Consider the following 10,615-nt stretch of genomic DNA (forward strand, 5'->3'; position numbering starts at 1 on the left):
TGGTTGGGTAAATCTATTAAAGAGTGATGTGTCATTCTGCGTCAACTTAGGCCTAATCTACCATGTTCTTTGTATCCTTTTACTTTCTGCATGTGAGTAGCTTCCTTGGTTTAAACAGAAGCAGTTTAATCAAGCATATGAGTGTTTACAGGGTATAATGAAGATATAAAACATTAACACTCTTTCTGCTAAAATGTACTTTTAACATGGTCCCTTTTCCACAGGTCTCAACCACATACTTGATTTTCTTATCATTTTGCCTCAAGTTGTTTAAGCATGTTTGTACTGTATATTTCACAATTCCTATGTAAATAAAAAATATGCTTTAAATAACCTTCTTAAATTGCTGAACAAACACATCACTAGATGGAGAACAGAAAGAAAAAAAAAAAGGTAAACTGGTCAATCACACTTATAGGAAACTCAACCAATTAATTGGATCTCCAGCATGGATAAAAGGTGCAGGAGGGAGTTGGGTAGAGAAGGCCTGAATGGCCTCTGTCCCCGTCTTTGTGCTTCTGAGGATGGTTTCACAATAGTGCACCCCTGCATATGTTTCAGTGGGCAATGGAAGGATGTGGACACTGGTTTCTTGCTAACTCCAATAGACAAACAGTGAGCTATTGGTAACTGGAAGCTCCTTTGCCCCATTCTCTCTGATCTCGGTTAAAAAGAACTTTTATTTACAAGGTTATGTTGGCTCCTGCTCAGTCCCTGATCTGGTTCACTCTACAGCCAGACAAACCTTTGCATCAACCCAACTGAGGCATAGCTACAAAATCAAGAAGCAGGAATTACCTAAGTTGGCATAGCCACCAAAAGAAATGGGCTTCAATTACAAAGGAACACGCTGGACACCCATACCAATGGCTGTGCTCCCATCTGGGGTGCCAGTGGCAAGAGGGTCCCTCTTCACCTTTGTGGGGCAGGAGTGCCAAGAAGCTTCTTCCACAGTTCCTGCAGGATTGACAGCAGGGCTCTTCACAGTAGCAGCAGCCTTTTCCCCGGAGAAAAGCACCTGGAGGGAGGGGAGGTTGTAGATCAGCCTCCCAGTCTTTACTTTCTCCAGGGTGACCAGCTGGGACCTGCCGCAGTTCTTGGCACAGAAATGCTCCTCCCGAGGGGCTGCTGACAGGACCCCGAGAGCACGTTGTTAACACACTATTGAGACTCATGGCACACCTCACATTTTCCAAAGTTAATGATGCAGACTGTCTGCAGATGCAGGCAGACATCACTTCTCACACCTATGGTGCTGATGAGCTATTTACAAAAAGTCATGTTTTATCTAAAGTGAATAAATACATATAAGTTTTATGAAAATTGACTTTTTTTGGATAAGTTTCAGGAAACATGTTTTCACTTAATGACTGGTTTGAATCCAGGCCAAATTAGTAAGTCTGTAAGCCCGGACTGAGCAAATAATTATTTATTCAGTGAAGATAGCTGCTTTTCCTCACTAGTACATAGTTCATGGTCAGACTGTGAAACTCTTTAACTTATTTGTAATTCAAAGTTATTCATACATTTCCTCACATAATAATTCTTGGTCTAAAACTATTTATGAAAAGTTTATCAATGCCTGCCATGAAGAGACATGAAGGAATGGAAGTTATGTCTGGTTCAGAATCAGCCTGGAAATTTAGATGGATATGCTCTAATGTGAAGAAACTCCACACTGTTCAGTGAATGTGGCTGTTTTTCCTCAAACCATTTATTTGACATGCCAGTTTTTCTGGTGTTTGACCAGATCCATAATTCATAAAGAATTTCTCTCCCCCCTGCCCATCATTTCCTCAGCTCTGCTGAAAGCCTTGCAGTCAGCCAGCTGTTCTGAATGAAGGGTATTTATGGTCTCGTATGGGTTCCCCGTAAATAAGGACACTGGTGATGAAAACACAAGTACTACCTTAGGGCCATCTTTGCGAAGAGGAGAAAAGGACATGGACACTTACCTGCTTACTTTGTAGTAGAATCGGCCCCTCTGGTATGGGCTACAGATAACAGACATTAGTAGAGCAACATGAACTTTTTGGTGTGAAGGGCAACACCTGTACCTGCTGTGCTGTCAGAACAAAGCCAGCATGCAGTACCTCTTAGCATTCCTTAAATGCTCACAAAGAGAAAGGTGGGGAGGGGGATCTGCTGTTTCCATCCCTGATTCCCTCCTGTGTCTGGCCAGAGCTCCTCTGGGTGTCTCTCACTGAATCACACAGCTCTTTTGCAGAGGAGCTGACACTGCCTGGGGTTTCTGCCTGGCATCCCAGCCCAACCTTCAGCTCTCTTTCCTCTGGTACTAACATAATCCCTTTAGTTAACCCTTTACTTTACCCCAAACAAAACTTCCCCCTGATTCCTTTCAACTCTATTGTCTTTCCTGCCTTCCCTCTCCACTGTTCCCCTGATGCAGCGCTTATCTTGTTCTTTTACCTGCTTCACTTTCTTCTTTTTTGCTCTTCATGATCTATTTTCTTTCTCTTCAGCCTTTCCTATTTCAGGGAGGAGGTTGCCTCTCCTGGCCCCAGGCAGTGCTCTTTCAAGGTCTGGCTTATTCTACCCTCCCATTCTTATTCTGTATTTTATATTACAACGGAGCCTCCAGCTGGTATTGATAATTGCTGAAAAGAGAATTCCTACCTGAAGAATTTAGAATGTAGGCGAATTAATTCCACAGGTTGAACAGACCCATCCTTTTATGTACATACATTTTTAAAAGACAGTTATTAAAGATATTAAGAACCTAATTTGGTTGTGTCAGGATTTTAAGTGCTAATATAAATACTCATTTAGGCAATGGGCTATTTTAAAGATTCTTACTTGCTTATTGGTTATTTTTTTTTTCTGGCTTTGCAGGTTTTTTGAACCTATCTTCAGCGTTACAGAGTAGTAATAAAGTCAGTTATCTGGATCTTATCTTTATTTTAAAATAGTTTATTCTTTCCTACTCAGTTCTGCTTTCTTGGTCCCGGTAGCATTCTGCAAAATAGAATAAATATTTTCATTCAGTTCTGCAGGTGGTGAAAGATATAAAACATTAGAATGGGTTCTTTAACACAGCTGTAAACTAAAATGATGCTTGTAAACTGAAATACTGCAGTTTTGTTCGCCCTGAATTTTAAAATAGTTTCATGAGGTAATCGAGCCTTAAAGGATCTGGATTTTTAAAACTATATTATGTTATTATGCACTTGCCACAGGGGGAGCATATGCTAGCTGCCAAAAATCTAAAACTGGATTCTTGGATGTTAAACAGATAAGATTAAGTCATAGACTTCAGCTCTACTAGAAGCAAGCACAACATTCATCTGAAGCATGTGACAGCTATGTCCTGGAAAACTGTTTCTAGACAGATATTCTTGGCTGCTTACATAGACTAAAATAGGCAGTTCACATTCATTCAATCTACTGAGTTTTAAGCACCTCTGTAGAACTATTCAGTTGAATATTTTCCTGATATTCCTCAAGTGTGGCATTGCTTCTTTAGGGAGACTTGTAAATTAAGCTTTTCACTTAAGATGGTTATGCTCTTATGGATTTCTGCTGTTTTTATTGGTTGCTGAACATACACTGTGACATTTGGATTTCAAGACTTGCTTTTTATTTATTGTATTAATGGATTTGAATCTGTGCTGGATTACAGGTATTAGTTTGTGTACATTTAGTATTACATTTTATAGTGCCCTAAAACATGACAGGCACTACAGTGAACAAAAATAAAGATATTATCTCTTCCCTGAAGAATTTCCATCTAACTTTAGATTAGAAAGAGAGTAATAAACAGCAGGAGGAGGTGGAGTGAGGTACTACCTCACACATCACAGCAGTAAGATCAAGCTGTTAAGCTGTTGGGGCTTGTAAATACCTCAATTGCTTAACTAAATGGTTTATTTAAAATAATTATGATCAGCGAGCCACTAATTGTAGGCACCACCAAAATGAACTTAAAAGGAGGGATTTGAATGAAAAGTTCAAATTCAGTGAACCAGAATCAGCGTTGCATCTCACAAACAGGACAGAATGACACAGAAGAGGTTGCAGGAGAGGTGGATAAGTGGGACATGAAGGCTGATGTCAGTGGTAAGTGGAGAGATCAAACCTGCACACATAGAAAGTGTGCAGTTATGCGGGGCACTGAAGGTGAGAGCAGAAAGTCTAAATCTAATGTGGTGGATAAAGGAGAGGTAGTGGACTGATTTAAAATAGATTTAAATGACTAAAGTGTTTCAGCTGACTTAGCAAGGTCGGCAGCAGTGTTTTAGGGAGAGTATGGTCCCATTGCCGGGTGGACCAGACTGACAGGAGGCATGTAGCTTTCAGTCATAAAGCAGCCAAGCCTGGGATGAATATTTAATCACTGGAGCAGAATAAAAGGCTGGAAGGAGATTACTCCATAAGCACCGCAGAATGTTTCTTACCTAGTCCCAAGTCTCCTATCCCTCATCAGTACAGTAGCCTGCCTCCCTTCGTATCATGGCTCCACAGTAATAGCCTCCCTGGGCTTTCTTCCTACAGTGTCTACCCTGAAATATCTATCAGAGCAGTGTCCAAGTGCTGCCTTCTAGGATATATATGGTTTGGCAGCACAAGTTTAGTTCATACCGGGTAAATGTGCATTGTGGCAAGTGCCATGTTTGCTCAACAGTGAGGTCAAAGGTTGTTTGAAAAGATGGTTTAAATGCTCCAAATTCTGGAGTGATTGTTTCACATTAAGATAAGGCCCAGTGACAGAACTACACCTGGAAATCTTTGCCATTGCTGTCCACAAATACCAATATGAAAAATCAAGCTGCTCTGAAATGCCCCATCCAAAATACAGTTCAATCCCACTTGTCTAACTACTATTAAAGAAGAAACTTGGACATCCCAGATGACCCAGTTTTTGTGCTATTGCAAACCCCCAAACCTTTATACCTCCCTCTTTGATGGTCTCAAATGGTTAACAGCTAGATTTTATGTTGCTGAATCTTGTATGTTGTCAGGCAGCACCATGTCGATTAAATCGCACTCAAGAGAGAGTTAACCACAAAGCTGTAAGTATTCTTGACAGGTCATTCTTGCTTGAGCCTGGTTTCTTGTGTATAAAGATTAAAAATCTTGTCACAGATGGTAAAGAATGAAGTACATGCAAAACAATGGAGCATCAATAACTCATAAAAAGCACTTAACAGAAGTGGCAGAATTTGAATGAGAGTGTGTATATATTAAACAAAATAAGACTAGTAGTAATGTTGAAGATCGAGTACTGTAAAATAATTTTATTAAGTATTGAATGCAAGTCGTAATTGACAGTGATTGTTCAGTTCAGTGATGAATGAGTGTGAGAATTTTATTTTTATTCAGCACTGTACCAAACCAAGGCAAATAACTCCTTTGTGTTTTGCATCATTTGCTTTTCTGAATATTCCATATTAATGATATTTGAAATTAACTGGTTCTCATTCTTTGCTCTGCTGGGTCAGGTTTTGCTCTGCTCCTTTAGAAGAAAGCAACCCTAAAATAGGCAGATGCCGCCATTGGCACCTAGTAGATTCTTGAGTTACATGATGGCAGCTACTTTATCCTTTTATCCTGGTAACTAGTGTAGGAGTTTTGGCTTCAGAAAAAAGGATATGACCCGTTAGGGTTTTTTCCTAACTGTTGTCCTGCTATTGGCAGCTGAGGTAAGTTATAGCAGCATTCTCAAGCAAAGAAGAGGCCAACTGGCAAAGTTATGACAAGTTCAGAGGTCCAGCCTGGTAGCCAGGTAACTCTGGGTAAAGAGAGTAGGAACAGCCCAGTACTTTTTACCTACCTGCTGCCTCTCCAGATTTTCTTCAGGTGAATGGAAACCTTGAACAAGATAACCATTTGAGATCTGCGTTTTCCCTCTTTCTTGTGCTTTTGATTCTGAACTCTCAAAATAGGTAGGCAGCCCTGCTGACTGAAATGCAGCCTATGCTGGAGGTATCTACATTGGGAAATAAATGGCAGTGGTTTAATCAGACTTAACAGTGCTATCCTAGCCCATAACACACACGCAGGGGACAAAGAACACAGAATTTTATTGACAGCTCTTGGAAGTTTATGTTTTCAAAATGTGTTTTTCAACAGCTGGATTTGACTGAGATACCAAGATTGAGAAGGACACTGACAACTACAGTGGCTTGCAATAGGTGATTTTTGAGGGTAACTTTCAGTCTATAAACACCTCTGTTTTTATGGAATACTAAGAGATCTGTAAAATCTGATTTAGCAAGCCTTGTATCTGTAGAATGCCATTCATTACACAGAGCTGTACACTTCCACAGGAAAAAAAAATGTGGAGACACAAAACTGAAAATAATTTTTCTATAGGTCCTTGAATAATCTTTATCTGAGAGACAGGGCTGGCTTCCAAGATATGTTGAAGAAATCTTATAAATACAACGAGAAAAGTAATTTTTTCTGTAACTGAATAATCTAAGTGACTGCTATGGTTTCCCTGTGGATTTCCTATCCAAATACCAACTCAACGGGTTTGTGATTGCCCTGTGAGAGCCAATGAGTTCACAATCTGCAGTGGGAAGACTGCAGACCATGGTAAAAAGGAGCCTAGAAAAACTGAGCCTGCCTTACTACATTATTATTATTTTATACATTATTAAATTGCTGTAGTCTGAGTGAAAGTGCTCATAGGGCTATGATTTTCCCGTTCTTTTTAAATTGTCAAAGGATTTGAGTCACTTAAAAAAAAATGGGTGGAACAGAGTGTGCTACAGAGGATTTAGCACTACACTTAGTCTTGCTGTACTTAAGACAGGCTACCCCTCAGGCAGGTTGGTGTAATCTACACAACACGTAATTTCCATAGGTGTGAATATCTTGTAGGGCAGGATTAAGATGGAGAAGATTTACACTGCTGGAGAGCAGTCAGCCTGCTACTTCTAGCGATGGGTTCTAGAGCTGTTTTGTGTGCTCAGTATTTTTGGAGGACAGAGCAACAGTTTTAAACTGTGTTTAGCCTAAAGTTTACAGTAACAGAGGGTGCTGACTAGTGCCAGGTGGTCTCAGCTTTTTGTTGCTGTAGGCAGGATGGTGGTTTCAGGGAATGTTTGTGGGCTGATGCAGGAATACAGGGTGTGAAGGAGCATGATGTGGTCCGGTCTCTCTGAGTTTGCAAGCCAGGGAAGAAGAAAAGCCACAGCCCCTTCAGGAAGATTTGCAAACTCTCCCTTGGAGGATGTTTGGGTTTTGTCTCATCCTTGGCAAAAGAGTACACAGACCCATAGTACTGTTTGATCTGCCATGGGGTTGCTGTTTCACTGCTGCTAACTCCCTCTGTTTTGCACCCCCAGCATTTACAGCTGCAGCAACAACTGTCTAAGGAACACAGTCTGTGGGACTCTGGACCAGAAGAGCAGCTGATGCTGCAGGTGAGGCTGAGGAGAGAAGACGATGACCAGGCAAGGAGCTGCGGGTCCCTCATCCCTGCTGCCAGCCCAGCAGGCAGTGCAATGCTGCCTGCCCCAGCTGTGAAATGGGAACAACCTGTGTGCTAGATGTGGCTCAGCTGGACCAGACCCAGCTTGCTCAGCCTAAGTAGAGCCGGTTTGAAGCTCTAATTAAAACAAAGTGAGGATAATAAACTTCAGAAACCATAGGGAGAAATCAAAGCTTCGCAGGAGCCATTTCAATAACTGGTAACATTTGACTTTTACTTTTGTTCAAGCTTTTAGAAGGTGTTTGTTAGATCAAGTTAGTTAATATGACCTAGCATTATGCCTTAAAATCCCCATCCAAATAAGTCCTTGGTGAATTTCAAGGTCAGGAAATACTTTTGTAACTGTGAAGGAATAGCACCTCTCTAGTTCCTATTTCAAAGAAATGCCTTGAAGTCAGAAAAGCAGTGAATTTTGTGCCCCTTATGGTTGTGTTTGGCATTTTGTCTGGGGATGGCTATTTAGGACAGGCATATCTGACCTAAATGTGGGTGGGAAGAGAAGACTTGCAAACACAACTGAGTCACACGTGTTGGCTGTTTGCATTGTGCTAACTAACAAAGAAACCAAAGCTATCATACCCATAGCTATTTCTGCTTCCCTCTGACTGGTGTGCTGGCACATTCGGTGTTTTAGCAAGTGATAGGGTGCAGGAGGGTTGGCTGCATAGGTTTGAGCAGGTGCTAGAAAAAAGTGGGCCAGCAATGTATTCTGGTTCATGTTGGCATTGATATGCAAATAAAGCACAGCTAGTAATGTATGTGTTTTTTCACACTGAGCCAGGTAAATCCAGTTTTTAAAAAAGAGTCTGGTGGTATATTAGATTGCTTATACGAATAAAGTGCCTGCTTTGTACTCTCATTTTCACACTGGCAATTAGCATAATTTTGGACAATGGTTTGATTCTGATGAAGTTTTTTTGGAAACAAAATGAAAAGTTTCTATGCTTCTGAGTGCTGACTTCTTTATTCTGTTCTTTGCATAGGATAACTGTTGAAGGCTTTCTGCTTCATGCTGAATTTGACTCAGGTTTAAATGTACTTTGCATATTTCCTTATCCTGCAGCTGTAATTGCTTTCAGTGAGCCTTGATTACTATCATCCTCTGTCATGCCCTACTGCATCTGACCAGTTACAATTGCACAGTAAAATAGCAGTTCATGTGATTTTTTTATCTGTGGCTACAATTTTTATGTTGCAGTTATATAATACCTTGATTGTACCTCTGATATGTTAATGCTTACTTCCTTAACTGGGTCTTGAGAAGATCCATTGAAGTCCTGTTCCTTAGTAAATTACCTGAAACGGCTAGGCAAGTAGAGCACACTTAACAGACTGTCTTTTGTTTTCCTGCTTATGCTAAATACACTTGTTTTTTTTTTTTTTTCTTGGCTAACTGTCTGAGATGTAATTATCCAGAATTGTAACTATCAGACTTAGGTGAATCTTTTATGTGGAGATCAAATGCCTGATATTTCATAGAAAAGCTTGCACTAAAGCATGGAAGAGCTCACTGAGCAGCTTTGAGTTACGGTCTGCTGCCTTGTAGGTAGGGTGATGCTCTCCCAGCTGCAGGGGGCCTTCCTGGAGCTGTATCCTTACACTATTTTTCAAACAGTTTTGTTGTTTTTATGGTTACCAGCCACCAACCACTCACTCCTACCACAGCCCCCGTCTCAATCACAACTTTAAACTGCCTTATCTCTGCTCCTGTGCCTGTTTCTGGATCTGTTTTCCTTCTTTTGTGATGGTTCAGTATCCTCCTTTTCCTTCGAATTTCCAATCTCCTCCGTCTCCTCTAGGACAACTTCGGATCCTGCACACACCTTGATTTTCTCCTCCTCCTCCATTTGTTCTCCCTCTTTCTCTTGTGGCCTCTATAACACTTAAAGTTTCTAAAAAGTTTTCAGCCTTCCACCCTCCTATCTCCCACACTCTGACTCTCTGGTCCCTTTTTATGTGACCTATGTATATATATATATGTATATATATGTATGTTTATATAAATGGTTTCAATGTGGTGGTTGGTCCCTTGAGGGATCCTCTTGTACCTGTGGCCTGCTTAGCTTACTTCTTAAGGGGCATAAAATGAAACAAGACACATAACAGGGTAGGTCATGTAACTAAATCAAGCCTGGATCTGTGGGCCACATGGGAGGCTGCAGGTAGGAGGCCTCTGAATTAACACTTTTTGTGTGGAGGTTCAATGGAACAGAACAGGTCCATGACCTGTTATACCCAAATGAATTCTCTACTGCCACGTAAAGGATCTAATGATTTAAGGCTGGAGTGTGAAGGCCAATCCTATTAGCAGAAGCTCAAACAGAGAATCTTATGAAACCTGCGCTCAGTGTTGCTTGGCTTCAGCTGGAATATTTGTGCCTCTTGAAGCCATGTGTCCTCCTTGATGTTTCCTCTCCTCTTTTTTCACTTTCATTTTTTCATCCCTCAAATTTAAAAGAACACTTCATTGTAAAGTAGTAAATACCTGCTCTTACAAATGTGTCTATTTCTGAATGAATTACATTACTTAATTAGCAATTATTCTGTAAATAATTGAACTGAGTCATACATAAATATCAACGTCTAAGGTGCTATTTAACTTGATGTTAATTAATATGAATAAATAAATAAGAAAATATGAATAATGAAGTCAGTATCTCTGCCACATCATCCATGACACTTTCATGGCCTTGGTTATCTGGAGACGTAAAATGACAAACTGTTTTTCTTAGTCAGAGGAATCTCTGACTATATTTTCCCTGGTTCCTTATTTTAAGCTGTCCAAGACACACACACTGATCCACAGTTGCATTGTGCTACTGAGAGCAATTAGTTTCCCTTTAGCTTTCTCTTTATTTGAGAAAAACTAGAATATAGCTGTGTGTTTTTTTAATGAACTTTAAAACACTATTTCAGTCAAGCTTGTATAAGCAATAAGTTTATTTATTTTAGCTTTTTTTTTTAAGTGAGAAAGAACTGCTAGTTTCTGAAAGCTTTTTTATACATTTCACATCAGCTTCTAAAATTCTGCTTGTTTGAAAGAAACTGCCAAACGCTTGAAAGCTTGCTCATAGTTGCTTTCTAGTTATTCTGGCATAATACCAGATATAAGTCTCAAATGCTGATTAAATCTCAAGGAGAATGGAGATCCAGAAT

The sequence above is a fragment of the Streptopelia decaocto genome (assembly GCF_964273445.1).
Source record: "Streptopelia decaocto genome assembly, chromosome: 2".
NCBI classification, from domain to species: Eukaryota; Metazoa; Chordata; class Aves; order Columbiformes; family Columbidae; genus Streptopelia; species Streptopelia decaocto.